The sequence below is a fragment of the Dermacentor silvarum genome, chromosome 7, assembly GCF_013339745.2.
Source record: "Dermacentor silvarum isolate Dsil-2018 chromosome 7, BIME_Dsil_1.4, whole genome shotgun sequence".
Taxonomy (NCBI): Eukaryota; Metazoa; Arthropoda; class Arachnida; order Ixodida; family Ixodidae; genus Dermacentor; species Dermacentor silvarum.
The window spans coordinates 60,161,545-60,186,202 of record NC_051160.1 but is presented as its reverse complement, the minus strand read 5'-3'; the positions used below and the strand labels follow the sequence as shown (position 1 = coordinate 60,186,202).

Here is a 24,658-nt window from a genome sequence, read left to right as displayed (position 1 = left end):
CGCTTCGCACACGGCGCAGGTGTGTCACTACGTCTTGTACGCGTGTTGTGCGCTGGATCTCTCTCCGTTGCCGGCACAAAGCGGGACGCAGATCCACGGCCGCCGGCGTCTTCGAGAGCACCGTGCCGCCGAGGGTCTGAAGCGTGAGCGCCGCTTTGTCAGTTCAACGCATCGAGATCCTGCGCACAACCGAGTGAAGGCGATCAGTATGACGTAAGCATATAGTAGTGGTTTAAGTTGAGAGGAAACCCAAAAAATGTAAGGAACTAAGTACTACTTATTACAAGTACGTGCTAATGCGCAATATGCACACATTTATATCTCATGCTATACAAAGCTTTCTGCATTCTGCTCAGTAATTGTAATGTTATATATATTTCGAACTTTTTGGCTGTACTGTCTTACGCTTCTCATTTTATTAAATTGTTTCGTATTTGCTGCCCTTAAAGGTTCCCACTGGAACCTTTAAGGGCAGCAAGTTCCCCCTTACCCTTTTACCTTTAAAGGTTCCCGCTGGAACCTTTAAGGGCAAAATAAGTATTGCTGATGATGACAACGACGCGTTGAGCTTAGGCAGTCACATGCACATGCACATGCACATCGCTGAACCGAGAGATATGGAGATGAATGGTTTGATGTACCGGTATCGTACACGGAGGTTTTTTTCTTCTCTCTTCCTCTTTCTTCCTATCATTCGACTGTCATTAAAGGTAAGCTATAGATTGGATAGATTGTATATCGATTGTGGATTGTATATTGTATTTACAAAGAGGTAGCCTGTATCAAAAGGGGGCCTTCATATGCGGAGAGTGATGTATGCAGCGTAGGCCTTGAAGGCAGCGACAACCACATTACTTACGCCTTTTTCTATGTTAACTGCTACAATTACTGCGGCGACTTCTACTATTACTACTACTACTGCATGTAGCCACTACGACCACTGCTACTAGTATTACTAGACCTTATATTACTTCCACTACCTCTGTTACTACCTACTACTAATATTACTACTAATGCTACTACTGCTGTTGCCGCAATCACTATTATATACTCGTACTGCTTCTGTATCCTGTAAGTAAGTACCAGTACCGCTTCTGCTAGCTACTATTATCACTAATACTGACTGGACTACTACTACTACTACTACTACTACTACTACTACTACTACTCCTACTACTACTACTACTACTACTACTATACCGTAGTCATCATCATCATCATCATCAGCCTGTTTATGCCCACTGCAGGACGAAGGCCTCTCCCTGTGATTTGCAATTACCCCTGCCTTGCGCTAGCTGATTCCAACTTGCGCCTGCAAATTTCCTAACTTCATCAACCCACCTAGTTTTCTGCCGTCCTCGACTCCGATTTCCTACTTTGGTATCCATTCTGTAACTCTAATGGTCCACCGGTTAACTATCCTACGCATTACATGGCCTGCCCAGCTCCATTTCTTCCGCTTATTGTCAACCACAATATCAGCTATCCTCGTTTGTTCTCTGATCCACACCGCTTTCTTACTGTTGTTATGATCGGCTTGGAACTGCACCTCTCAAATGTGGGGAACAAGCCCGAGCGCCTTTCCCGTGACGAGATAATCCTCTTTCATCCCCGAGAAAGCGTCACACCTCTACGACCTGAGTAGACGGAAAGGGCGAGCTACCAAAGAAGAGGACCCGAGGGGGAGGAGGTCGTCAACTTGACTGACACTTCCACAAGTTCCCCGAAGGAGACATCGGCAAGGTTATGATCTTCCTGGAAACTGTATCTCTCAAATGTGGGAAGCAAGCCCGAGCGCTTTTCCAGTGACGAGATAATCCCCTTCATCCCCGAGAAAGCGTCTCACCTCTACGACCGGAGCAGACGAAAACGGCGAGCTACCAAGAGGGAGGACCCGAGGGAGAGGAGGTCGTCAACTTGACCACCGGAGAGAGGACTTCTCTCTCTCTCTCTCTCCCCGAAGGAGACATCGACCACCACGAGGGGATTTAAGGCCGTCCTGGCCCCCGTGTTAATCAGAACCGCTCGAGACTCGGATAGAGTCAAAACCATGTACCAATGAAGTGAATACAATCTTTACTATTTTTCGTCATCACGATGCCCGCCTTCATCATCGTCTCCTGATTCCTGCGGTGACGACCCACCTCACCCGGTAGAGATAATATCACTGTCTCTTAACATTAGGCCTAACATATTTCGTTCTATCGCTCTTTGTGCGGTCCTTAACTTGTACTCGAGCTTCTTTGTTAAGGCTCTGTTATACTCCGACGTTCTCGGCACGCGGGCGGGCGGCGGTTGCGGTCGGATACGTCACGTCGGCGAACCGCGCCAAGCGCAAGTCCGGCTCTCTACAGTGCAACCACTTCCGACACGGCGCAGCGGCCGCAGCTGGGGAAGCGCATGCGCAGTTAATGCGCAGAATGTCGCGCCATCTGTCGTGAACCCGCGAAACAATTCCATTTGCCACTCGAACCTGTGCATGTGGTACAGTGCCTAGAATATTAGTAAGTATATTCTAGGCACTGTACCTGTGGAGTGTCTCCCTCGTTTCGTGCGAATTTCGCGCGTGTTTTCGTGTGAAGCGGCCATTTTGTACTGGCGATGAGTAGCTACAGCGACGAGAGTGGGCGCTCGGTGCTGACGTGTTCGGCGCGGTCGGCGCGAAATGCAGGCGGCTCTATTCGGAGCCGGACGATGCCCAAGCGCGTCAGGAGCCGCCGGTCACGTCGGCGGTTGGGAGCCGTCGGACTGAAGAGGGTGGCGCTTCAGCCGACGTAACGTCGCCGTGCCGCGCGCGCGCGCGCGCACGCTACGTCGGAGTATATCTGCCCCTTTAACCTCCAAGTTTCCGTATTACCCTACCACAACTACTACCTGTTACTACAACTTTTACTACCACCACTGATGTACTACACCACTGCTGGCGCTGCTGCTGCTTTCATCATGCACAACCACCATCACAATGTGACACGGGTTATAACACCGACGCAGAACTTGCTCCTCGCGACGTGTACGCACGTTTTTCTGGCCTTGACTTAACAGTTGCCCACCACGTACCACGATGTGGCGCTGTTAGTTTCATTGCTCATGCATACAGAATACTTCGTTAATGTAATGTTTATTTTGGGCAAATAAGAAACTAAAGGAGGAGCGCAGACAGTGCTGCGCATAAGCTGAAATGAATGTCATCACAGTCACCTCGCAATCCAAAAGTACAACCAAACCACGGCTTGCAGAGTGTCACTGCTACAAGCCTTCTCATTCTTTTCGACAATATAGACTCCTTTGATTAATTCCCGGGCTCGCTGAAGCCTGCAAGCACGAGCCGACTATAGCCAAGCAAGTCATTGTTTTAATCCATTGACATCAGAATGTAAAACCATGAGGCCACAGGCTGTCTAACACACTCCACAGAAAAACGTCTATTGATTCTCTATAGCCCAGAAGTCCAGTTCGCAGGGTGAACATGGTGAACTCGGTGAACATGAACAGATCGTTTCACATTTAAGCGAGGACGTCATAGAGGGACGTCTAGCACTTCCTGCTCAAATTCGCGACCAAAAAATAGTGCGCCCCGTATGAAAGAAATACATGGAAATGCGTCATATACTTCTATGCATCATGAAGTCTAATAAATTCATGTCGCAAAGTGTGGCACACGTTTTTTTTTTATATGGAAGACATCGCAGGTCTAAGCCTATTTACCACCGCAAAAGGGCGGAGTGACACGTATCTGCGGCCAGCAGCTACAGCGCATCGCATGCGCTCGCTACCAAAAACATAGTGCTTCACATTAGGGCTGCACAAAGGTGCACGTGACATAATACACGTGATTTGGCGTAACCTGAAGTCCACACAGTTGTAATTGTTATATATATATATATATATATATATATATATATATATATATATATATATATATATAGTATGGACATTTCGTAGAAAGCGTCGCAGAGCAAATGCAACTGCAGTGCGAAACGCGTGGAGTGAGACCTCTCTATGACCGCACTACTTATAGTAGCTTCGGCAGTGTCGCCTGCTAAGTATGTTAAGTACGTCACCCGCTAAATATATTGTCCTCCGCACTCACCTCGAGTAAGTCCTTCAAAGAAACGGCCTCTTCTGGGTGCGGCCGGGAAGGACGGAATAGCGCCAGGATCAATGTCACCTGCACGGGCGGAAAACGAAACAAAGGGCACCTATGCGGATGCTGCTACGAAAGGTTCACGGGCGGTAAAGTGCCAGAGTCCATTAATTGTCACTGCCAACACTGTTCAAATAAACAACGATGGCTACGACATTCATGTTCGCGGAGGCTCTTCCGCTTGGTGCTGTGCTCCCGTTTCTCGTTTGTGGCGTCGAATCACGGTGTTTCGTCGAAGCCGAAATAGCTTGCTGTCGATCACCTTATTTAGATTGGTCTTAAGTATTTCTGCGACGAAACAGTGGAAATAGTTGCGCTGTGCGTGAAAACGCCCGGCCTGCCCAGCGAGCCGATGAGAAATATTTTATTGTGATATCGATTGTATGAACATTTCAAGCGGATTTCTGCCGCCGTCGTCGCCGTGAGGTTCCGTATAAAGTCCAAGGGCTATGATATCGTCGCCGCGCGCCGTATGCTGTATGTGTGAGTGAAAGCGCCCGAAGGACGCGCGCTTTCTCGAGGGACGCGCGTTTTCACGAAAAGCGAACGCACGGCGGAGAGCAAACGCGACGTCAAATGCGAAAGGCCGGGGGAGGATGAGAGGGAGGGAGGGGAGGCGAGTTTAGCTGCGGCACCAAATGCGTATCTTGCGACCGGGCGCACGGGGAACTGGCGACTCAATCGCCCACGCAAAATGAGGAAAGCAGGAAGGCAGCGCGGCAGGGAGGGGGTGCGACTTCTACTCTGCCAGCAACCGTGTACTTGTACTTTGCGCGGCTACAGGCTGTCGCGCGCACCGCATCTTGAAAGCGATCTCCACACGGCTTTGATCGTTGTATGCGCTCAGCTTTCGGCCGCTCAATTTCCGTTGAAGCGATCGACCACACGAACCTTCGCTCGCTGCTGCAGCCGCGCTTGCTCACGCCAGCGTTTTGACTTGGGTTCTGCCGTCATCGAGTGTGGTCTATTCATGCTTGTTTGTGCGCGCTGACACCATGCTTGTTAATTCAGTTAGTAAGCGAATGTGTCCAAGTTTATGCAGCCGATAAAGCTACCATCCTTACTCCGTATGGCTCTCTACTAATTTGCTATCGCAATTGATTATTCGCCTTTCCGGCGAAACTGCGACATTTTTTAAAGAAAAAGGTCCTTTCAAGTGAGCCGGAGGTGAAAAATATAAAAGTGCTTGTGCGCAGGAAGCCTCTCCGAAAGGTGCACACACTTCGCGGCATTGCTCCTCTGCTACAGGTACGATACTTGACTGTTTTCGACTTTCATAGGGAACTCCGCGCTGCGACTAGTGTTGTATATCACATATAGCATACCAATATATATATACGCAGTAACGTCTGCCGTGCTTTCGGCAGCTAAATACGGATATTCTGCGCTGATAGAACGAGGCTAAAAACGGTAATGTTACCTCGTCAGTGTGTCTTGGGATAAAAAAAAAAAAGATTAAGGTCCCGTTTGTGAGTGGGGGTGCACCTTTCTTTTTATGGTTACCCGACACGTGTGATAAGATCGTCTGGGTCCGATGACTTGCGTTTGTTCCTGCTTGCAGTACGCAATGTTCGAGGTAATTAGGGCCCGGGCTCGGGAACACAGCAGATACCTGCTACCCGTATGAATTCTCAAACCCCGGTGAAACGTGAGAAGCGAATAACCACCAATCGGACCATGTTGAGTTTCTTACAACAGGCCTCAAAATTTATGCGAAGGATTTCTATTGGGCAAATTCACTTATATTACTGGGAATACGCGACTTGGAAACGAATTGAACCAGCTGTAATAGAGTGTTGCTGTGTACACAGTGTCGGAAAGCCAAGTATAGCGGCGCTGTGCGCAGATCGAACACTCCAAAGCTGGAACGAGCGATGTTTGAAGTTGCTTCCAAATTTCGTGTGAGCAAATAAACTGACAACTGACCACGTCGAACGAAAAATAAAATACAGCATCTTCTGCTTGCACCGCAAAACTAAAGCATGCTATGAAAACGATATGTCGCCTCGCGGCATAATGTTCGCCTTGATCAGGCTTAGGCATTCCGAGGTAGTTATCATTCCTGCTAAAGTGCCTTCAGACAAAAGTACACTAGTGAGGATAGTCCTGCTGTTTATGTCATTATAATAACACTCATGCTGTGGCAGAATATTATAAACGAACAAAACCAAACGAAACTTAAGCGTGCATCACTATAATTTACTAAAGCACTTGCCTATGAACAAAGTACACTCCGCGATTTGTAACACCAGCAAGGTATTTCAAATAAGCAAAAATAAAGCAATGGTATCGACTCGGCGGGAAGAAAGAAGTCGTCCCGAGTCAAGTGTTTCGAACAAACCAGCATAGTGTCAGTCACCTTTTCCCAATGCGGAATTAAGTTTCTTATCCAAGTCGCTCTCCAATGTGCGTTCATCTGGTTCTTTCGGGAAAAGATGAAACCATACAGTTCTGTTTTTCCACCGCGATGACACGCATAATAGCACATAGCAATAGCCTTTAGACATCCGTCCCTTTTTTTTGTTTTCGAGCTTGTGCGTGCCGGCGTCACGACGATTTGAAAATACACGAGATATTCAGCGCATGCCGTGATATGAGACCCACTTTCGCTTCAAGCCTGAACTTGGATCGGCTGTTCCTCGGTGCGGCAGCTAGGTGGCGAACGTTTACTTGGAGTCGCGAATACGAGCACCCGATAGCGAAAGTACAAGGACCACGGGAGCGCATGCCAAACTAAAGTTACTGTATTGGCTGCCTTTAGGGAGCCTCCCTAAAGGAAGCCGATAGTGTAACTCTATGTAGAACTGCATCAATGCGCCGTCTGCCGGCGCGGTGCCTGTTGTCGCGAGTGGTGTAGCGCGAGTGGTGGTGCGCATGCGCGGCCCATTGTCGTTCCGGCGTGTCATGTTGGTTTCCCTGACGAGCTAGGTGCGCTGCTCGTGACAATACGACAGCTGCTCGTAATCAGCTATCAGATAACGCAAAAAATGAACAGTTGAAAATATATTACGTCGGAATTCCTTCAACAAGTCATTTCCTTTTTTGCGACCCATAGGTCGCAATAAAGGAAAGAAATATCTATCAATAGGCTTTCAAATGGGTTGTCTGCCAGGAGAATATAGCCAAGAATTTACAAAAAAACACAGCACACAAGACCGAACTCTCTATAGAGGTTCTATTGACCTTGTAGCAAAACGTTTATAGACTTTCTGTGAACTCATGTCCAAATATTTACGTATTTCTTGGTTAATACCGCAAGTGCTTTCCTCGAGCGCGGCCGCACCCTAGGCGGCCGGGGATTCGAACCCGGAACGAGCGCTCACGCGCCTTACCTGCAGGGCCAGCACCGCGGCTGCCATACAGAAGACGATGACGGTGCGCTTGTGGCCCCCCAGGCGCGGCAGGGCGGGCCGGCTCGAGGAGGACACGTCTTCCTCTGGAACGTTGACCAGCGCCTGCTGAGACTGCCCGATAGACGATTTCACGTGCATGGCTGAAGGCACGGGTATAAGCGGAGGCACGTTCGAGCGGGGATGGGGTCCGGGATGCAGGCGTCCCGCGAACAACGCCGGATGTCGGTTAGCACAGCACGATCAAGCTTTGCGTGGAGACTCAGCGAAGGGACCACGCGATCTTCTTCTTCTTCCGTTTCGACGATACTGATGGAATTTTTTTTAGATATACGTTCCTCTACTTCCGACTAGTATAATATAAGGCCCAACTTTATCAACATCGAAACCTATTCGGCGCTTGTAGTCTAAGCGCTAACGACAGGTCTATAACCGCTGCTCTGCATAAGTTCATTTAAACGCCCGATTAAGTTACGCTGCTGCAGCGTCACTTTCTACACTGGGGAGGGGGGTACTTTAATGTTTTATTTTTGTGTGTGTGAAGTAAGCCCAATCAATCAAAATTTAGTTATGGCTAAGTTGCCCAATGTTTCCTCCTTTATTCTTTCTTCTTCTGCTTTTCTTCTTTGTTGTGTTAGTGTGGCCAACCCACCTCGTGTGTATGAGCCATCGGCTGAGGCCACAAGAACGCAATGTTTTTACTTGGAAAGCTATTGTCATCAAGGCGTTTCGTCTGCCTTGAAGAATTTTCTGTTTAATTGAAAGATAAAAATATTTTATTTGTCTTTTTCTGTTTTCTTAGACGGTATTTTCTTGTGATTATGATCTCCTTCCAAATAGCTGACCGGTATATGTCAGTTTCAAGTGTCACCCGATTCTCAGACACCTCCTCATAGTTGATGAGCGCTGTTACGTTCAGGGAAATAAATAAATAAATAAATAAATAAATAAATAAATAAATAAATAAATAAATAAATAAATAAATAAATAAATAAATAAATAAATAAATAAATAAATAAATAAATAAATAAATAAATAAATAAATAATATTCTCAACAGGGTATAGCCGGCATACCTCCCTTTTTAACAGTATATTTTGAGTGCTGCTTACGTTCATATCTTTCTAATACTCGTATATCGCACTCTGATGCATTCATTTTCTCAAGTGAGAATGTAAGTAGATGGTATGTTTCAATGTATAATTACTAGTCCCTTCCAGTTCGCTTCAGCTTTTAGCATCTGCGGTATGTTACAGATGACGTCAAAAAAACGTCATTCCTAACATGCTGCAGGGTCACAGCGTTCTACGGGAATTGGCCGAGAATCGAAGAGTGGAAAGAACAGAAAGTAGCCAAGAAAACTAAAAACAAGATTTATTTATTTATTCACCGTGTGCATCATTCAGAGTGTGCGTTGACTGTATTGTATTTGATATGTTTTGTATATGTTTTGTCGGGGTTCGGCACACGTGTTGTTTGTTATGCAAACATTTTTTTCTTTTGTTTGAAAGTGTATGTTACATTGCTGCAGAATTTTCTATTAAATGCCCTCTCCTACCTAAGGCACGAAGTACACTGGCAGTATTAATAAATAAATAAATAAATAAATAAATAAATAAATAAATAAATAAATAAATAAATAAATAAATAAATAAATAAATAAATAAATAAATAAATATTGCAAGACCACAAACGAAGATGGCGGCAGGTAGCAGCTTTGGTAGCGACATCTTCCGGCATTTGGTTCAACCAAACGACAAAACACACTTATATTTAGTTTCCTGCTGTCTCATCAAAAGAAAATATATATACAACTTTATTGCGTTAATTGATGATTATGTGGTTCCCGACGCATTGGCAACAGCAAATGAGAACCACATCATACATTATTGCAATAATAAGTAGGTATAAAAAATTATACGTGGCTCTGCTATCGAAAACAAGAGACCAGTGGAGCTGGGGAAAGCCTAGTAAAGTAGTGGAAAACCACGCACATAGTCTAATTTTTTCTGGGCTTCCCCCATCTCCGCTGGTCTCTGGTGTTTGCGATAGCAGAGCCACACATAATGTTTTTTGACATGGCAGTGCAGATTGAGAATGCTAAGATTAGCAATCTCTCGCTTAAGTCTTTCAGAAGCGACGCTCGAGTGTCCAGTTCTCTGGTCGAAACCTGCCGAGCCGCCACCAGAGGCATCGGCTGCAGTCACGGACACCGCGCGCGTACGGCTCGAACGCGGGGAAACGCGGACGGCGTCGGCAGCAGCTCTAGCTACGCATCCCACTACCACAGGCCTCACTCCTCCTCTCCACCTCGCATCCGCTATGCTGCGCGGCGCTGAGCCGTGCGCCCTCAAGGGCTGCAGAAGATAGCGTCGACCTTTCCCTTTCCCACGAACCACTTACTACTACTACGCTATTTTTATACTTTGGCGCCGAGCCGTGCTCCCTCAAGGGCTGCAGAAGATAGCGCCCTTTCCCTTTCCCACGAACCACTTACTACTACTACGCTATTTTTATACTTTGGCGCCGAGCCGTGCTCCCTCAAGGGCTGCAGAAGATAGCGTCGACCTTTCCCTTTCCCACGAACCACTTACTACTACTACGCTATTTTTATACTTTGGCGCCGAGCCGTGCTCCCTCAAGGGCTGCAGAAGATAGCGTCGACCTTTCCCTTTCCCACGAACCACTTACTACTACTACGCTATTTTTATACTTTGGCGCCGAGCCGTGCTAAGGGCTGCAGAAGATAGCGTCGACCTTTCCCTTTCCCACGAACCACTTACTACTACTACGCTATTTTTATACTTTGGCGCCGAGCCGTGCTCCCTCAAGGGCTGCAGAAGATAGCGTCGACCTTTACCTTTCCCACGAACCACTTACTACTACTACGCTATTTTTATACTTTGGCGCCGAGCCGTGCTTCCTCAAGCGCTGCAAAAGAAAGCGTCGACCTTTCCCTTTCCCACGAACCACTTACTACTACTACGCTATTTTTATACTTTGGCGCCGAGCCGTGCTCCCTCAAGGGCTGCAGAAGATAGCGTCGACCTTTCCCTTTCCCACGAACCACTTACTACTACTACGCTATTTTTATACTTTGGCGCCGAGCCGTGCTCCCTCAAGGGCTGCAGAAGATAGCGTCGACCTTTCCCTTTCCCACGAACCACTTACTACTACTACGCTATTTTTATACTTTGGCGCCGAGCCGTGCTCCCTCAAGGGCTGCAGAAGATAGCGTCGACCTTTCCTTTTCCTACGAACCACTTACTACTACTACGCTATTTTTATACTTTGGCGCCGAGCCGTGCTCCCTCAAGGGCTGCAGAAGATAGCGTCGACCTTTCCCTTTCCTACGAACCACTTACTACTACTACGCTATTTTTATACTTTGGCGCCGAGCCGTGCTCCCTCAAGGGCTGCAGAAGATAGCGTCGACCTTTCCCTTTCCCACGAACCACTTACTACTACTACGCTATTTTTATACTTTGGCGCCGAGCCGGGCTCCCTCAAGGGCTGCGGAAGATAGCGTCGACCTTTCCTTTTCCCACGAACCACTTACTACTACTACGCTATTTTTATACTTTGGCGCCGAGCCGGGCTCCCTCAAGGGCTGCAGAAGATAGCGTCGACCTTTCCCTTTCCTACGAACCACTTACTACTACTACGCTATTTTTATACTTTGGCGCCGAGCCGTGCTCCCTCAAGGGCTGCAGAAGATAGCGTCGACCTTTCCCTTTCCTACGAACCACTTACTACTACTACGCTATTTTTATACTTTGGCGCCGAGCCGTGCTCCCTCAAGGGCTGCAGAAGATAGCGTCGACCTTTCCCTTTCCCACGAACCACTTACTACTACTACGCTATTTTTATACTTTGGCGCCGAGCCGTGCTCCCTCAAGGGCTGCAGAAGATAGCGTCGACCTTTCCCTTTCCCACGAACCACTTACTACTACTACGCTATTTTTATACTTTGGCGCCGAGCCGTGCTCCCTCAAGGGCTGCAGAAGATAGCGTCGACCTTTCCTTTTCCTACGAACCACTTACTACTACTACGCTATTTTTATACTTTGGCGCCGAGCCGTGCTCCCTCAAGGGCTGCAGAAGATAGCGTCGACCTTTCCCTTTCCCACGAACCACTTACTACTACTACGCTATTTTTATACTTTGGCGCCGAGCCGTGCTCCCTCAAGGGCTGCAGAAGATAGCGTCGACCTTTCCCTTTCCACACGAACCACTTACTACTATTTTTATACTCTGCTTTCTTTCTCTCTCAACTCTCTCTCCCCCAGCTTGGCGAAGCTGCGGACGACGGAATGATAATTATAGCGAGGTTTTAACAAATCCGCTGTAATAAGTACACATATATCTATATTCTCCCAAACCGAATAGAGCCTCGCCACTGCGACTGCAAGATGACTCCTGGTACCGAAGCTCGATACTGTAACCGCTACGCCAAAGACTCTCTTCCCCTACTACGGCGTGCCTCATAATCACATCGTAGTTTTGGCGTGTAAAACCACAAAAGTTATTTAAAATTGATAACACGTCACGATACGTAAAAATGTGGGCTGATCGCAAAGATATTGCAGTCTATAAATGCGGTTCAATCCCGTAGATAGAGCTCTGAAAAATTGAAGTATTCCGACGCTCCTCCTAATTCCCTCACACGTTGAATGGCGCGTAGAGTGCCACGCGCAGTATCGCCAATTCGGCCAGGAAAACATTGTCTTCAGTCGATTTCAGCGGAAGCCTCAATCGTGTTCCCACTTCTTTTTTGTGTTTTTTTTCGCTGTGTACTCGCTCTGGATTGTAGGTTAGCATTCGCACAGACGGAATCAACCTTGCGGCACGGGTTTCTTCGTTCCGACGTGGTCTAGTGGCTAGGATACCTGGCTCTCACCCAGGAGGCCCGGGTTCGATTCCCGGCGTCGGAATGTTTAGTTTGGGTCTCATGCTGCAATGGTTCGCCCTTTGGACTTTCAATCCAGCGATCCGAGTTCAAATCTCAGTGAGACCTCTCCATCTTTTTTATTGCTCTGGATTATAGATTATCAGCAATTACAGAGCATTCGCATTGACGGAATCAACCTTGCGGCACGGGTTTCTTCGTTCCGACGTGGTCTAGTGGCTAGGATACCTGGCTCTCACCCAGGAGGCCCGGGTTCGATTCCCGGCGTCGGAATGTTTAGTTTGGGTCTCATGCTGCAATGGTTCGCCCTTTGGACTTTCAATCCAGCGATCCGAGTTCAAATCTCAGTGAGACCTCTCCATCTTTTTTATTGCTCTGGATTATAGATTATCAGCAATTACAGAGCATTCGCATTGACGGAATCAACCTTGCGGCATGGGTTTATTCGTTCCGGCGTGGTCTAGTGGCTAGGATACCTGGCTCTCACCCAGGAGGCCCGGGTTCGATTCCAGGCGTCGGAATGTTTAGTTTGGGTCTCATGGTGCAATGGTTAGCACTTTGGACTTTGAATCCAGCGATCCGAGTTCAAATCTCGGTGAGACCTCTCCATCTTTTTTATTGCTCTGGATTATAGATTATCAGCAATTACAGAGCATTCGCATTGACGGAATCAACCTTGCGGCACGGGTTTCTTCGTTCCGGCGTGGTCTAGTGGCTAGGATACCTGGCTCTCACCCAGGAGGCCCGGGTTCGATTCCCGGCGTCGGAATGTTTAGTTTGGGTCTCATGGTGCAATGGTTAGCACTTTGGACTTTGAATCCAACGATCCGAGTTCAAATCTCGGTGAGACCTCTCCATCTTTTTTATTGCTCTGGATTATAGATTATCAGCAATTACAGAGCATTCGCATTGACGGAATGAACCTTGCGGCACGGGTTTCTTCGTTCCGGCGTGGTCTAGTGGCTAGGATACCGGGCTCTCACCCAGGAGGCCCGGGTTCGATTCCCGGCGTCGGAATGTTTAGTTTGGGTCTCATGGTGCAATGGTTAGCACTTTGGACTTTGAATCCAGCGATCCGAGTTCAAATCTCGGTGAGACCTCTCCATCATTTTATTGCTCTGGATTATAGATTATCAGCAATTACAGAGCATTCGCATTGACGGAATCAACCTTGCGGCACGGGTTTCTTCGTTCCGGCGTGGTCTAGTGGCTGAATACCTGGCTCTCACCCAGGAGGCCCGGGTTCGATTCCCGGCGTCGGAATGTTTAGTTTGGGTCTCATGGTGCAATGGTTAGCACTTCGGACTTTGAATCCAGCGATCCGAGTTCAAATCTCGGTGAGACCTCTCCATCTTTTTTATTGCTCTGGATTATAGATTATCAGCAATTACAGAGCATTCGCATTGACGGAATGAACCTTGCGCATGGGCTTCTTCGTTCCGGCGTGGTCTAGTGGCTAGGATACCTGGCTCTCACCCAGGAGGCCCGGGTTCGATTCCCGGCGTCGGAATGTTTAGTTTGGGTCTCATGGTGCAATGGTTCGCCCTTTGGACTTTCAATCCAGCGATCCGAGTTCAAATCTCAGTGAGACCTCTCCATCTTTTTTATTGCTCTGGATTATAGATTATCAGCAATTACAGAGCATTCGCATTGACGGAATCAACCTTGCGGCATGGGTTTATTCGTTCCGGCGTGGTCTAGTGGCTAGGATACCTGGCTCTCACCCAGGAGGCCCGGGTTCGATTCCAGGCGTCGGAATGTTTAGTTTGGGTCTCATGGTGCAATGGTTAGCACTTTGGACTTTGAATCCAGCGATCCGAGTTCAAATCTCGGTGAGACCTCTCCATCTTTTTTATTGCTCTGGATTATAGATTATCAGCAATTACAGAGCATTCGCATTGACGGAATCAACCTTGCGGCACGGGTTTCTTCGTTCCGGCGTGGTCTAGTGGCTAGGATACCTGGCTCTCACCCAGGAGGCCCGGGTTCGATTCCCGGCGTCGGAATGTTTAGTTTGGGTCTCATGGTGCAATGGTTAGCACTTTGGACTTTGAATCCAACGATCCGAGTTCAAATCTCGGTGAGACCTCTCCATCTATTTTATTGCTCTGGATTATAGATTATCAGCAATTACAGAGCATTCGCATTGACGGAATGAACCTTGCGGCACGGGTTTCTTCGTTCCGGCGTGGTCTAGTGGCTAGGATACCGGGCTCTCACCCAGGAGGCCCGGGTTCGATTCCCGGCGTCGGAATGTTTAGTTTGGGTCTCATGGTGCAATGGTTAGCACTTTGGACTTTGAATCCAGCGATCCGAGTTCAAATCTCGGTGAGACCTCTCCATCATTTTATTGCTCTGGATTATAGATTATCAGCAATTACAGAGCATTCGCATTGACGGAATCAACCTTGCGGCACGGGTTTCTTCGTTCCGGCGTGGTCTAGTGGCTGAATACCTGGCTCTCACCCAGGAGGCCCGGGTTCGATTCCCGGCGTCGGAATGTTTAGTTTGGGTCTCATGGTGCAATGGTTAGCACTTCGGACTTTGAATCCAGCGATCCGAGTTCAAATCTCGGTGAGACCTCTCCATCTTTTTTATTGCTCTGGATTATAGATTATCAGCAATTACAGAGCATTCGCATTGACGGAATGAACCTTGCGCATGGGCTTCTTCGTTCCGGCGTGGTCTAGTGGCTAGGATACCTGGCTCTCACCCAGGAGGCCCGGGTTCGATTCCCGGCGTCGGAATGTTTAGTTTGGGTCTCATGGTGCAATGGTTAGCACTTTGGACTTTGAATCCAGCGATCCGAGTTCAAATCTCGGTGAGACCTCTCCATCTTTTTTATTGCTCTGGATTATAGATTATCAGCAATTACAGAGCATTCGCATTGACGGAATCAACCTTGCGGCACGGGTTTCTCCGTTCCATTCTGCTTCCGGCCACCGAGCGTGACGGTTCGTGAATCATGGCCTCTCCCGGGGCAGCGACAGCGGTCACTTTTGGCCGCGGAAACAGGACCAACGACGAAGAGAAGGATTACCCTTTTATTTTGCCGCAACTGCCTAAAGGACGAGTGGCTACTAACACCGTGTTTTTACACGGGGATGTACGTGCGAGACCATACAGGGTCGAGGACTTCAGAGACGCCCTACTGCCGACGGGCTTGCTGCCTGGCGTGGTATGCATAGGGGCGTACCAGATCAATCACGTGTGGGCGGTGACCCTTAAGGATGCGACCACCACGAAACGGCTGGTGGCCCTGAAGGAACTTCAAGTGAAAGGACGACGGTGCGTCATCGTCGACCCACAGGACGAGCAGGTGAAGCTTCGACTTCACTGGCTGCTGTATGGCGTTGCCGACGATGACGTGCGGGTGGCGTTTGCGCCTTTCGGCAACGTGGATGAGGTAAGCCAGGAGAGGTGGCGTGTCCAAGGTATGGGGGACAAGACCTCTACCACGCGGACCGTGCTCCTCTAGCTGAAGACCGGCGTCAAGGTAGAGGACCTTCCACATCAGGTCCGCGTCGGCGGAGAACTCGCTTTGGTGGTCGTTCCCGGTCGGCCCATGCAGTGCTTGCGCTGCCAGGGCACTGGGCACGTCCGGCGAGAGTGTAAGGTGCCGCGCTGCTCCCGTTGCAGACGTTTTGGGCACGTCGATGCCGACTACGTGAAGACGTACGCTACAGCGACAGGCCCAGCAGTGAGTGAAGCGGCAGCCGAAAATCTGATGGATGCAGCCGAGGCTGAAGACGCCGCCAAGGGAGCCGGAGACCAAGTGCCGCCAGCGAAAACAAGTACCGTGACAGTGCCGGAGGGTGCTGAAGCCAAGGTGGACGAAGCTGCTGAGCAAGTGACTGGGCCGCCACGGATCGACACGGAAGCTGTCCTTCGAAAGGAAGGTGCGAGTGAAGGCGAAAGCGATGACGACGATTCAGAAATGGAACAGAGCGAGGCTGCCAACGACGGGGACCGGGCTGCTAGTCTCGGTGCAACCTTCAAGCGCCCCCGAGACGACGCCGGAGACCAGGACAACGCAGCATCCAGCACCGGGGATGGGCCGCCGGCCAAAGCTCCCCTTGGGAGGCGTTCGGGTTTCAAACCCAAACCGAATGTTCCGCCCGAGAGAAGGCCTGTGGACAAAGCGCAGCACACCACCAACAACGCCGGGAAGCCGGGCGGCTCCGGAGGCGGCTAGCCGAGGGCTAGTCGTGAAAGGTAAGCACCATGCTCCGGGCCTACTTCATTCTTTAGTACAGCATGGCACCTGACCCGTCTCTCAGCATTGCCACACTAAACGTGCGAGGCTTGGCGGCTAGCCGTAGGCAATGTCAAGTACTACGGTTGATCACTGACTACGACATAGACGTTTTAGCTGTCCAGGAGACCAAGGTAGACGGGGAGGAAGAGACCGGGAGCATGGTGCGGCGTTTCACGACTAGATATTATGCAGTCGTGAGCCACGCGGTAGGGACGTCCGCTGGATGTGTCCTGTTTGTTAAGAAGTTACGAGACCTGGTTGTTCAAAGTGTGTTTTCATGTCAGTCGGGAAGGATTGTTATTTGCGATTTTGTGTTTTGTAAAGTTGAATTCCGAGTTATATGCATATATGCGCCAAATGGTGTAGAAGAACGTGCATTGTTTTTTTCGAGTCTTTTTCAGTATATTAGTAGTGAAAAGTGCATGCTTTTGTTGGGGGATTTCAACTGTGTTTTGAGGGCTCGGGATAGATGCAATAATGGTGGTATCCGCGATAAAAGCAGTCATATATTGTCTAGGCTGATCAGCGAAAGTGAACTAGACGATGTATGTGAGTGTCTGGAGGGGGAGCGGGAAGTGATGTATACGCGATTTCAAGGCAGTAGCCATGCGCGGTTAGACCGCTTGTACATGTCACAGGACATGATTCCAAAGTGCCACAGTTATTCTGTTGCACCTGTGTCGTTCTCCGATCACTGCTTGGTGATGTGTACCATAGGAATGAAGAAGAAGAGTCAATCTTTTAACTGGGACCAATGGAAAATGAATGCCTTACTTCTAAAAGACGCGCCATTTGTAGACGCAATTCATGAGGCCGTTATGGAAGTAAGCGATGAATGTATTGAAACAATAGCAGAGAAATGGGAATGGTTCAAACAGAAGGTAAAAATGAAAGCAATAGAAAGATCTAGCTGCTTAAAGTTTGAGAGGGAAATGAAAGAACGAGACTTACGAAACATACTTAATCTGCTGATAGCGCTGGAGTGCGAAGAGCCAGGGGCGTATAAGCAAGATATGCGAACCATCAAAGAAAAAATCGAACAGTTGGACAAAGAACGCTATCAAGGTGCGATTGTGCGCGCAAGAGCAAACGCATTAGTAGCGGGGGAGACGCCCACCAAAAGGGCGCTTGGACTTGAAAAAGCTCATGGTCGACGTAATCATGTCGATAAGATCTCGTGGAATGGCACACTCGTCGACGATAATAAGAGCATAGGCCGAGCGTTTTTAGAGTATTACCAGTCCTTGTTTGCATATCAAGAAGCCAATGTAGATGAGTTCAAAAGGGTCTTTCTCAGTCGCATGCCGCGATTAAGTGACGACACGAAGGACCTATTAGAAGGCACTATAAGAGAACACGAAGTCGTAAAAGCAATAAATGATTTGAACAATGGCAAATCACCCGGACCTGACGGTCTGAGCGCGTGTTTTTATAAAGCCTTCAAGAAAGAACTGTCGCCCCTGCTAACAAGCCTGTTTAACGACGCGTATGTGAACAAAGCTTTGCCGCCTTCTTTTGGTAAAGCGCATACCATCTTGATACCTAAGAGTGACAAAGCGGAGAAACTTAGGCTCGTGACATCTTATAGGCCGATATCTTTAACCAATGTCGACTATAAGATTTTCATGAAGGTTTTGGCAGCCAGACTTCAAAGCGTCATCAAAGAAATCGTCGCAGACCACCAAACGTGTGGGATCAAAGGGAGGTCAATTTTTTCGAATATTCACACGATGCGGTGCGTGCTCGAGTGCTGTGACCTCACTTACGATGGCGTCGCAGTGCTCCAGCTTGACCTAGAGAAAGCTTTTGACTGTGTGTCTCATGATATTTTGTTTGCCATCCTGGATCACGTTAATGTAGGTGCCATCATCACTGAGGGAGTGGCATTGGCGTATCAGAACTGCACAACACGCTTAATTGTGAATAAATCATTGGGGGCCCCCATTAACGTCATGCGTTCTGTGCGTCAAGGCTGCCCCCTCAGTCCTCTTTTGTTTGCAGTTTACATTGAAACGATGTGTTTGGCGATAACTGAGAATGATCAAATACGAGGTTATAGCTTGGCAGCCACAGAAGTCAAGCTCCTGGCATATGCAGATGATATCGCCGTGTGTTGTACAAACAGATAAAGCGTAACGGAAACAATACGCGTGGTGAAACAGTTTTGTGATGTGACGGGCAGTAAAGTGAACTGGGGTAAGTCCCTCGGATTGTGGCTACGGAGAGTGGTCCTCGGCCCCGGACAACTTTGCGAATGTGAGCTGGGTGAAAACCCCTACCAAGTATCTCGGCGTTCCCTTGGATAGCTACAAACAGAGCGAGGAATACTGGACGAAACCAAATAAAAGAAACAAGAGAAAAAGCAGACAGGTGGAAAGGCATCAACCTGTCCATTTTTCGCAAGGGCTAACTGTATGTAATATGTTTTTCATTACGAAGTTGTGGTACGTCATGCAGACAGTTATTTTGTTCAAGGGTAAGCGTACAAAGATTGCACAGAGTGTTCGCCGTTTTTATCTGGGAATCTAGCTGGGAAAGATGTAGCCGAACAAATCTGTTCAGGCGGGTGAAGGAAGGTGGCCTGGGCTTGGCGCATCTTTTTGTACGACAGCTTGTCAATAGATTTTTGTTTTTTCGAGATGTGCGTGATCCTTTTCTGCGTACGGTATTACAGCTCAGATTAAGAGCTGCGCTGCCGGCGCTCATTGTTAGTACCAATAGTATGCCAGGAACGATTACGCGGCTATCTTAAAGAAGGTAGTCGACTAGTGTGCGCTTTCTTTCTGTGCGTTTTTCTTTCGAGTATTTATCTGCGTGAAAAGAAAGACATTATATAAAGATGTATGCGATATTATATTTCCAGTGCCATTAGTACAGAGCGATATACAGTGGAGGACCAGGACAGGATGTCCTTAAACGGGTGAAAAGAATGGAGGTGCCTACTGGGGCAAAAACATTCTTTTTTAGGCTACACACAGGAACACTGTCAGTGAAGACATTCATGGAAGAACGCGGCTTCCTTGTACCATGGGGCCCACACTGCTTGATTTGCAAGCAACCTGAAACTGTAGATCATGTGTTCTTGCATTGCTGGGAAGGGTGTTACTTCTGGGACGTCCTAAAACGGAGAATCAAGAAGGAGTTTCCGTTGAATCCGCATGGGATCAGGTACTTACCGATTGAGAATGAGGACGGGGTTCCATACGACCTAATTATGCTCAATGGCCTCCACTGTTTATGGCGGGCACGAATGGCTGGGTACCATTGCGACCCAGATGCTAGGCCTGCTCGTATTTAATTTCGAGAAAGTATGTCTCGTTTCATTGAAATTAAGAAAATGCAAGATATGTGTACCCGATTGGCTGTCGAGGATAGAACCTCTGACAGCTTTAAAAGAATTTTAGATTGACAACGCCAGTCCATGTTGGGCTGATGGCTTTCATGTTTTTCAGTATGTTCTGTAGGTGTTCTTTTTGTGATGTCTGTTTCTATACTGTGTGCATTGTACATTGTCAAAGACCGGCAATAAAAAAAAAAGATCATGGCTAGGGGCTAGGATACCTGGCTCTCACCCAGGAGGCCAGGGTTCGATTCCCGGCGTAGGAATGTTTAGTTTGGGTCTCATGGTGTAATGGTCAGCACTTTGGACTTTGAATCCAGCGATCCGAGTTCAAATCTCGGTGAGACCTCTGCCTCCTTTTTTTGCTCTGGATTGCTCTGGATTAGCGGCACGGGTTCCTTCGTTCCGGCGTGGTCTAGATTACCCAGGAGGCCCGGGTCAGCAATTTTGGTTTGGGTCTCATGGTGTAATGGTCAGAGCATTCGCATCTCGGTGAGACGCCCCTCCTTTTATTGAATCAACCTTCGCAGCGGCACGGGTTCCTTCGTTCCGGCGTGGTCTAGTGGCTAGGATACCTGGCTCTCACCCAGGAGGCCCGGGTTCGATTCCCGGCGTCGGAATGTTTGGTTTGGGTCTCATGGTGTAATGGTCAGCACTTTGGACTTTGAATCCAGCGATCCGAGTTCAAATCTCGGTGAGACCTCTGCCTCCTTTTTATTGCTCTGGATTATAGATTATCAGCAATTACGGAGCATTCGCATAGACGGAATCAACCTAGCGGCACGGGTTCCTTCGTCCCGGCGTGGTCTAGTGGCTAGGATACCTGGCTCTCACCCAGGAGGCCCGGGTTCGATTCCTGGCGTCGGAATGTTTAGTTTGGGTCTCATGGTGTAATGGTCAGCACTTTGGACTTTGAATCCAGCGATCCGAGTTCAAATCTCGGTGAGACCTCTGCCATCCTTTTTATTGCTCTGGATTATAGATTATCAGCAATTACAGAGCATTCGCATAGACGGAATCAACCTAGCGGCACGGGTTTCTTTCGTTCCGGCGTGGTCTAGTGGCTAGGATACCTGGCTCTCACCCAGGAGGCCCGGGTTCGATTCCCGGCGTCGGAATGTTTGGTTTGGGTCTCATGGTGTAATGGTCAGCACTTTGGACTTTGAATCCAGCGATCCGAGTTCAAATCTCGGTGAGACCTCTCCCTCCTTTTTATTGCTCTGGATTATAGATTATCAGCAATACAGAGCATTCGCATAGACGGAATCAACCTAGCGGCACGGGTTCTATCGTTCCGGCGTGGTCTAGTGGCTAGGATACCTGGCTCTCACCCAGGAGGCCCGGGTTCGATTCCCGGCGTCGGAATGCTTAGTTTGGGTCTCATGGTGTAATGGTCAGCACTTTGGACTTTGAAATCCAGCGATCCGAGTTCAAATCTCGGTGAGACCTCTCCCTCCTTTTTATTGCTCTGTATTATAGATTATCAGCAATTACAGAGCATTCGCATAGACGGAATCAACCTAGCGGCACGGGTTCCTTCGTTCCGGCGTGGTCTAGTGGCTAGGATACCTGGCTCTCACCCAGGAGGGCCCGGGTTCGATTCCCGGCGTCGGAATGTTTGGTTTGGGTCTCATGGTGTATGGTCAGCACTTTGGACTTTGAATCCAGCGATCCGAGTTCAAATCTCGGTGAGACCTCTCCCTCCTTTTTATTGCTCTGTGATTAGAGATTATCAGCAATTACAGAGCATTCGCATAGACGGAAGCAAACTTTGCGGCTCGGGTTCCGTCGTTCCGGCGTGGTCTAGTGGCTAGGATACCTGACTCTCACCCAGGAGGCCCGGGTTCGATTCCCCGGCGTCGGAATGTTTGGTTTTGGGTCTCATGGTTAATGGTCAGCACTTTGGACTTTGAATCCAGCGATCCGAGTTCAAAATCTCGGTGAGGACCTCTCCCTCCTTTTATTGCTCTGTATTTAGATTAATCAGCAATTACAGAGCAGTTCGCATAGACGGAATCAACCTAGCGGCACGGGTTCCTTCGTTCCGGCGTGGTCTAGTGCGAAGATACCTGGCTCTCACCCAGAGGCCCGGGTTCAAATCTCGATTCCCTCCTTTTTATTGCTCTGTATTATAGATTATCGTCGGAATGACGGAATTAGCGGCACGGGTTCCTTCGGTTTGGGTAGGATACTCACCCAGGAGGCCCGGGTGGTGTGTTTGGTTTGGGTCTCATGGTGTATGGTCAGCACTTTGGACTTTGAATCCAGCGATCCGAGTTCAAATCTCGGTGAGACCTCTCCCGCCTTTTTATTGCTCTGTATTATAGATTATCAGGAATTACAGAGCATTCGCATAGACGGAAGCAACCTTGCGGCACGGGTTCCTTCGTTCCGGCGTGGTCTAGTGGCTAGGATACCTGGCTCTCACCCAGGAGGCCCGGGTTCGATTCCCGGCGTCGGAATGTTTAGTTTGGGTCTCATGGTGTAATGGTCAGCACTTTGGACTTTGAATCCAGCGATCCGAGTTCAAATCTCGGTGAGACCTCTCCCTCCCTTTTTATTGCTCTGGATTATAGATTATCAGCAATTACAGAGCATTCGCATAGACGGAATCAACCTTGCGGCACGGGTTCCTTCGTTCCGGCGTGGTCTAGTGGCTAGGATACCTGGCTCTCACCCAGGAGGCCCGGGTTCGATTCCCGGCGTCGGAATGTTTAGTTTGGGTCTCATGGTGTAATGGTCAGCACTTTGCTTTGAATCCAGCGATCCGAGTTCAAATCTCGGTGAGACCTCTCCCTCCTTTTTATTGCTCTGATTATAGATTATCAGCAATTACAGAGCATTCGCATAGACGGAATCAACCTAGCGGCACGGGTTCCTTCGTTCCGGCGTGGTCTAGTGGCTAGGATACCTGGCTCTCACCCAGGAGGCCCGGGTTCGATTCCCGGCGTCGGAATGTTTGGTTTGGGTCTCATGGTGTAATGGTCAGCACTTTGGACTTTGAATCCAGCGATCCGAGTTCAAATCTCGTGAGACCTCTCCCTCCTTTTTATTGCTCTGGATTATAGATTATCAGGAATTACAGAGCATTCGCATAGACGGAAGCAACCTTGCGGCACGGGTTCCTTCGTTCCGGCGTGGTCTAGTGGCTAGGATACCTGGCTTTCACCCAGGAGGCCCGGGTTCGATTCCCGGCGTCGGAATGTTTAGTTTGGGTCTCATGGTGTAATGGTCAGCACTTTGGACTTTGAATCCAGCGATCCGAGTTCAAATCTCGGTGAGACCTCTCTCTCCTTTTTATTGCTCTGGATTATAGATTATCAGCAATTACAGAGCATTCGCATAGACGGAATCAACCTTGCGGCACGGGTTCCTTCGTTCCGGCGTGGTCTAGTGGCTAGGATACCTGGCTCTCACCCAGGAGCCCGGGTTCGATTCCGGCGTCGGAATGTTTGGTTTGGGTCTCATGGTGTAATGGTCAGCACTTTGGACTTTGAATCCAGCGATCCGAGTTCAAATCTCGGTGAGACCTCTCCCTCCTTTTTATTGCTCTGGATTATAGATTATCAGCAATTACAGAGCATTCGCATAGACGGAATCAACCTAGCGGCACGGGTTTCCTTCGTTCCGGCGTGGTCTAGTGGCTAAGATACTGGCTCTCACCCAGGAGGCCGGGTTCGATTCCCGGCGTCGGAATGTTTGGTTTGGGTCTCATGGTGTAATGGTCAGCACTTTGGACTTTGAATCCAGCGATCCGAGTTCAAATCTCGGTGAGACCACTTTTTATTGCTCTGTATTATAGATTATCAGCAATTACAGAGCTTCGCATAGACGGAATCAACCTAGCGGCACGGGTTCCTTCGTTCCGGCGTGGTCTAGTGGCTAGGACACCTGGCTCTCACCCAGGAGGCCCGGGTTCGATTCCCGGCGTCGGAATGTTTGGTTTGGGTCTCATGGTGTAATGGTCAGCACTTTGGACTTTGAATCCAGCGATCCGAGTTCAAATCTCGGTGAGACCTCTCCCTCCTTTTATTGCTCTGTATTATAGATTATCAGCAATTACAGAGCATTCGCATAGACGGAATCAACCTAGCGGCACGGTTCTTTCGTTCCGGCGTGGTCTAGTGGCTAGGATACCTGGCTCTCACCCAGGAGGCCCGGGTTCGATTCCCGGCGTCGGAATGTTTGGTTTGGGTCTCATGGTGTAATGGTCAGCACTTTGGACTTTGAATCCAGCGATCCGAGTTCAAATCTCGGTGAGACCTCTCCCTCCTTTTTATTGCTGGATTATAGATTATCAGCAATTACAGAGCATTCGCATAGACGGAAGCAACCTTGCGGCACGGGTTCCTTCGTTCCGGCGTGGTCTAGTGGTAGTTGCAGGCCCAGGCAGGAGGATGGGGTAATGGTCGAGGACTTTGATATCGTCCGAGCTTCTCTCTCCCTGCCCTCTTTTATGGCTCCTGGATCAAGAGGACGCCGAAGAGGCCGCAAAGGAGCAGCTGAAGGGGCGGCGGCTCACCCTGCACCACTGGTTACGAAGACCGCAAAGGTGAACCTGAAGGGAATATATGAAGGCAATGTGCCGGATTCTGCGCCTCCACCTGCCAAGGTTCAAGTGACGGAAGCTGGTGCTGACGTGACGGGCGCGTCGTCAG

General features: G+C 48.9%; 40 non-coding genes across 40 annotated transcripts; all 40 read left to right on the top strand.

Annotated features, from left to right (window-relative positions):
- Nucleotides 1-12,355: 12,355 nt before the first annotated feature.
- On the top strand, nt 12,356-12,427 carry Trnae-cuc (transfer RNA glutamic acid (anticodon CUC)). The gene has a single exon. It is a non-coding gene; the product is annotated as a tRNA-Glu (tRNA).
- A 176-nt stretch (nt 12,428-12,603) lies between these two features.
- On the top strand, nt 12,604-12,675 carry Trnae-cuc (transfer RNA glutamic acid (anticodon CUC)). Its single transcript has one exon. It is a non-coding gene; the product is annotated as a tRNA-Glu (tRNA).
- A 259-nt stretch (nt 12,676-12,934) lies between these two features.
- Trnaq-uug (transfer RNA glutamine (anticodon UUG)) lies at nt 12,935-13,006 on the top strand. Its single transcript has one exon. It is a non-coding gene; the product is annotated as a tRNA-Gln (tRNA).
- A 93-nt stretch (nt 13,007-13,099) lies between these two features.
- On the top strand, nt 13,100-13,171 carry Trnae-cuc (transfer RNA glutamic acid (anticodon CUC)). The gene has a single exon. It is a non-coding gene; the product is annotated as a tRNA-Glu (tRNA).
- Nucleotides 13,172-13,182: 11 nt separating this feature from the next.
- Trnaq-uug (transfer RNA glutamine (anticodon UUG)) lies at nt 13,183-13,254 on the top strand. The gene has a single exon. It is a non-coding gene; the product is annotated as a tRNA-Gln (tRNA).
- Nucleotides 13,255-13,347: 93 nt separating this feature from the next.
- On the top strand, nt 13,348-13,419 carry Trnae-cuc (transfer RNA glutamic acid (anticodon CUC)). Its single transcript has one exon. It is a non-coding gene; the product is annotated as a tRNA-Glu (tRNA).
- Nucleotides 13,420-13,430: 11 nt separating this feature from the next.
- On the top strand, nt 13,431-13,502 carry Trnaq-uug (transfer RNA glutamine (anticodon UUG)). The gene has a single exon. It is a non-coding gene; the product is annotated as a tRNA-Gln (tRNA).
- A 174-nt stretch (nt 13,503-13,676) lies between these two features.
- On the top strand, nt 13,677-13,748 carry Trnaq-uug (transfer RNA glutamine (anticodon UUG)). Its single transcript has one exon. It is a non-coding gene; the product is annotated as a tRNA-Gln (tRNA).
- Nucleotides 13,749-13,840: 92 nt separating this feature from the next.
- Trnae-cuc (transfer RNA glutamic acid (anticodon CUC)) lies at nt 13,841-13,912 on the top strand. Its single transcript has one exon. It is a non-coding gene; the product is annotated as a tRNA-Glu (tRNA).
- Nucleotides 13,913-14,171: 259 nt separating this feature from the next.
- On the top strand, nt 14,172-14,243 carry Trnaq-uug (transfer RNA glutamine (anticodon UUG)). The gene has a single exon. It is a non-coding gene; the product is annotated as a tRNA-Gln (tRNA).
- A 93-nt stretch (nt 14,244-14,336) lies between these two features.
- Nucleotides 14,337-14,408, top strand: Trnae-cuc (transfer RNA glutamic acid (anticodon CUC)). The gene has a single exon. It is a non-coding gene; the product is annotated as a tRNA-Glu (tRNA).
- An 11-nt stretch (nt 14,409-14,419) lies between these two features.
- On the top strand, nt 14,420-14,491 carry Trnaq-uug (transfer RNA glutamine (anticodon UUG)). Its single transcript has one exon. It is a non-coding gene; the product is annotated as a tRNA-Gln (tRNA).
- Nucleotides 14,492-14,584: 93 nt separating this feature from the next.
- Nucleotides 14,585-14,656, top strand: Trnae-cuc (transfer RNA glutamic acid (anticodon CUC)). Its single transcript has one exon. It is a non-coding gene; the product is annotated as a tRNA-Glu (tRNA).
- Nucleotides 14,657-14,667: 11 nt separating this feature from the next.
- Nucleotides 14,668-14,739, top strand: Trnaq-uug (transfer RNA glutamine (anticodon UUG)). The gene has a single exon. It is a non-coding gene; the product is annotated as a tRNA-Gln (tRNA).
- A 174-nt stretch (nt 14,740-14,913) lies between these two features.
- On the top strand, nt 14,914-14,985 carry Trnaq-uug (transfer RNA glutamine (anticodon UUG)). Its single transcript has one exon. It is a non-coding gene; the product is annotated as a tRNA-Gln (tRNA).
- A 92-nt stretch (nt 14,986-15,077) lies between these two features.
- On the top strand, nt 15,078-15,149 carry Trnae-cuc (transfer RNA glutamic acid (anticodon CUC)). The gene has a single exon. It is a non-coding gene; the product is annotated as a tRNA-Glu (tRNA).
- Nucleotides 15,150-15,160: 11 nt separating this feature from the next.
- Nucleotides 15,161-15,232, top strand: Trnaq-uug (transfer RNA glutamine (anticodon UUG)). Its single transcript has one exon. It is a non-coding gene; the product is annotated as a tRNA-Gln (tRNA).
- A 5,045-nt stretch (nt 15,233-20,277) lies between these two features.
- Trnaq-uug (transfer RNA glutamine (anticodon UUG)) lies at nt 20,278-20,349 on the top strand. Its single transcript has one exon. It is a non-coding gene; the product is annotated as a tRNA-Gln (tRNA).
- Nucleotides 20,350-20,548: 199 nt separating this feature from the next.
- On the top strand, nt 20,549-20,620 carry Trnae-cuc (transfer RNA glutamic acid (anticodon CUC)). Its single transcript has one exon. It is a non-coding gene; the product is annotated as a tRNA-Glu (tRNA).
- Nucleotides 20,621-20,631: 11 nt separating this feature from the next.
- On the top strand, nt 20,632-20,703 carry Trnaq-uug (transfer RNA glutamine (anticodon UUG)). Its single transcript has one exon. It is a non-coding gene; the product is annotated as a tRNA-Gln (tRNA).
- A 176-nt stretch (nt 20,704-20,879) lies between these two features.
- On the top strand, nt 20,880-20,951 carry Trnaq-uug (transfer RNA glutamine (anticodon UUG)). The gene has a single exon. It is a non-coding gene; the product is annotated as a tRNA-Gln (tRNA).
- A 95-nt stretch (nt 20,952-21,046) lies between these two features.
- Trnae-cuc (transfer RNA glutamic acid (anticodon CUC)) lies at nt 21,047-21,118 on the top strand. Its single transcript has one exon. It is a non-coding gene; the product is annotated as a tRNA-Glu (tRNA).
- Nucleotides 21,119-21,129: 11 nt separating this feature from the next.
- On the top strand, nt 21,130-21,201 carry Trnaq-uug (transfer RNA glutamine (anticodon UUG)). The gene has a single exon. It is a non-coding gene; the product is annotated as a tRNA-Gln (tRNA).
- A 92-nt stretch (nt 21,202-21,293) lies between these two features.
- On the top strand, nt 21,294-21,365 carry Trnae-cuc (transfer RNA glutamic acid (anticodon CUC)). Its single transcript has one exon. It is a non-coding gene; the product is annotated as a tRNA-Glu (tRNA).
- Nucleotides 21,366-21,376: 11 nt separating this feature from the next.
- Trnaq-uug (transfer RNA glutamine (anticodon UUG)) lies at nt 21,377-21,449 on the top strand. Its single transcript has one exon. It is a non-coding gene; the product is annotated as a tRNA-Gln (tRNA).
- Nucleotides 21,450-21,542: 93 nt separating this feature from the next.
- On the top strand, nt 21,543-21,615 carry Trnae-cuc (transfer RNA glutamic acid (anticodon CUC)). The gene has a single exon. It is a non-coding gene; the product is annotated as a tRNA-Glu (tRNA).
- Nucleotides 21,616-21,626: 11 nt separating this feature from the next.
- On the top strand, nt 21,627-21,697 carry Trnaq-uug (transfer RNA glutamine (anticodon UUG)). The gene has a single exon. It is a non-coding gene; the product is annotated as a tRNA-Gln (tRNA).
- Nucleotides 21,698-22,226: 529 nt separating this feature from the next.
- On the top strand, nt 22,227-22,297 carry Trnaq-uug (transfer RNA glutamine (anticodon UUG)). Its single transcript has one exon. It is a non-coding gene; the product is annotated as a tRNA-Gln (tRNA).
- A 93-nt stretch (nt 22,298-22,390) lies between these two features.
- Nucleotides 22,391-22,462, top strand: Trnae-cuc (transfer RNA glutamic acid (anticodon CUC)). Its single transcript has one exon. It is a non-coding gene; the product is annotated as a tRNA-Glu (tRNA).
- Nucleotides 22,463-22,473: 11 nt separating this feature from the next.
- On the top strand, nt 22,474-22,545 carry Trnaq-uug (transfer RNA glutamine (anticodon UUG)). Its single transcript has one exon. It is a non-coding gene; the product is annotated as a tRNA-Gln (tRNA).
- Nucleotides 22,546-22,639: 94 nt separating this feature from the next.
- Trnae-cuc (transfer RNA glutamic acid (anticodon CUC)) lies at nt 22,640-22,711 on the top strand. The gene has a single exon. It is a non-coding gene; the product is annotated as a tRNA-Glu (tRNA).
- Nucleotides 22,712-22,884: 173 nt separating this feature from the next.
- On the top strand, nt 22,885-22,956 carry Trnae-cuc (transfer RNA glutamic acid (anticodon CUC)). Its single transcript has one exon. It is a non-coding gene; the product is annotated as a tRNA-Glu (tRNA).
- A 175-nt stretch (nt 22,957-23,131) lies between these two features.
- On the top strand, nt 23,132-23,203 carry Trnae-uuc (transfer RNA glutamic acid (anticodon UUC)). The gene has a single exon. It is a non-coding gene; the product is annotated as a tRNA-Glu (tRNA).
- Nucleotides 23,204-23,214: 11 nt separating this feature from the next.
- Trnaq-uug (transfer RNA glutamine (anticodon UUG)) lies at nt 23,215-23,286 on the top strand. The gene has a single exon. It is a non-coding gene; the product is annotated as a tRNA-Gln (tRNA).
- Nucleotides 23,287-23,460: 174 nt separating this feature from the next.
- On the top strand, nt 23,461-23,532 carry Trnaq-uug (transfer RNA glutamine (anticodon UUG)). Its single transcript has one exon. It is a non-coding gene; the product is annotated as a tRNA-Gln (tRNA).
- Nucleotides 23,533-23,707: 175 nt separating this feature from the next.
- On the top strand, nt 23,708-23,779 carry Trnaq-uug (transfer RNA glutamine (anticodon UUG)). The gene has a single exon. It is a non-coding gene; the product is annotated as a tRNA-Gln (tRNA).
- Nucleotides 23,780-23,864: 85 nt separating this feature from the next.
- Nucleotides 23,865-23,936, top strand: Trnae-cuc (transfer RNA glutamic acid (anticodon CUC)). The gene has a single exon. It is a non-coding gene; the product is annotated as a tRNA-Glu (tRNA).
- An 11-nt stretch (nt 23,937-23,947) lies between these two features.
- Trnaq-uug (transfer RNA glutamine (anticodon UUG)) lies at nt 23,948-24,019 on the top strand. The gene has a single exon. It is a non-coding gene; the product is annotated as a tRNA-Gln (tRNA).
- Nucleotides 24,020-24,110: 91 nt separating this feature from the next.
- On the top strand, nt 24,111-24,182 carry Trnae-cuc (transfer RNA glutamic acid (anticodon CUC)). Its single transcript has one exon. It is a non-coding gene; the product is annotated as a tRNA-Glu (tRNA).
- Nucleotides 24,183-24,193: 11 nt separating this feature from the next.
- Trnaq-uug (transfer RNA glutamine (anticodon UUG)) lies at nt 24,194-24,265 on the top strand. The gene has a single exon. It is a non-coding gene; the product is annotated as a tRNA-Gln (tRNA).
- The last annotated feature ends 393 nt before the right edge of the window (nt 24,266-24,658 follow it).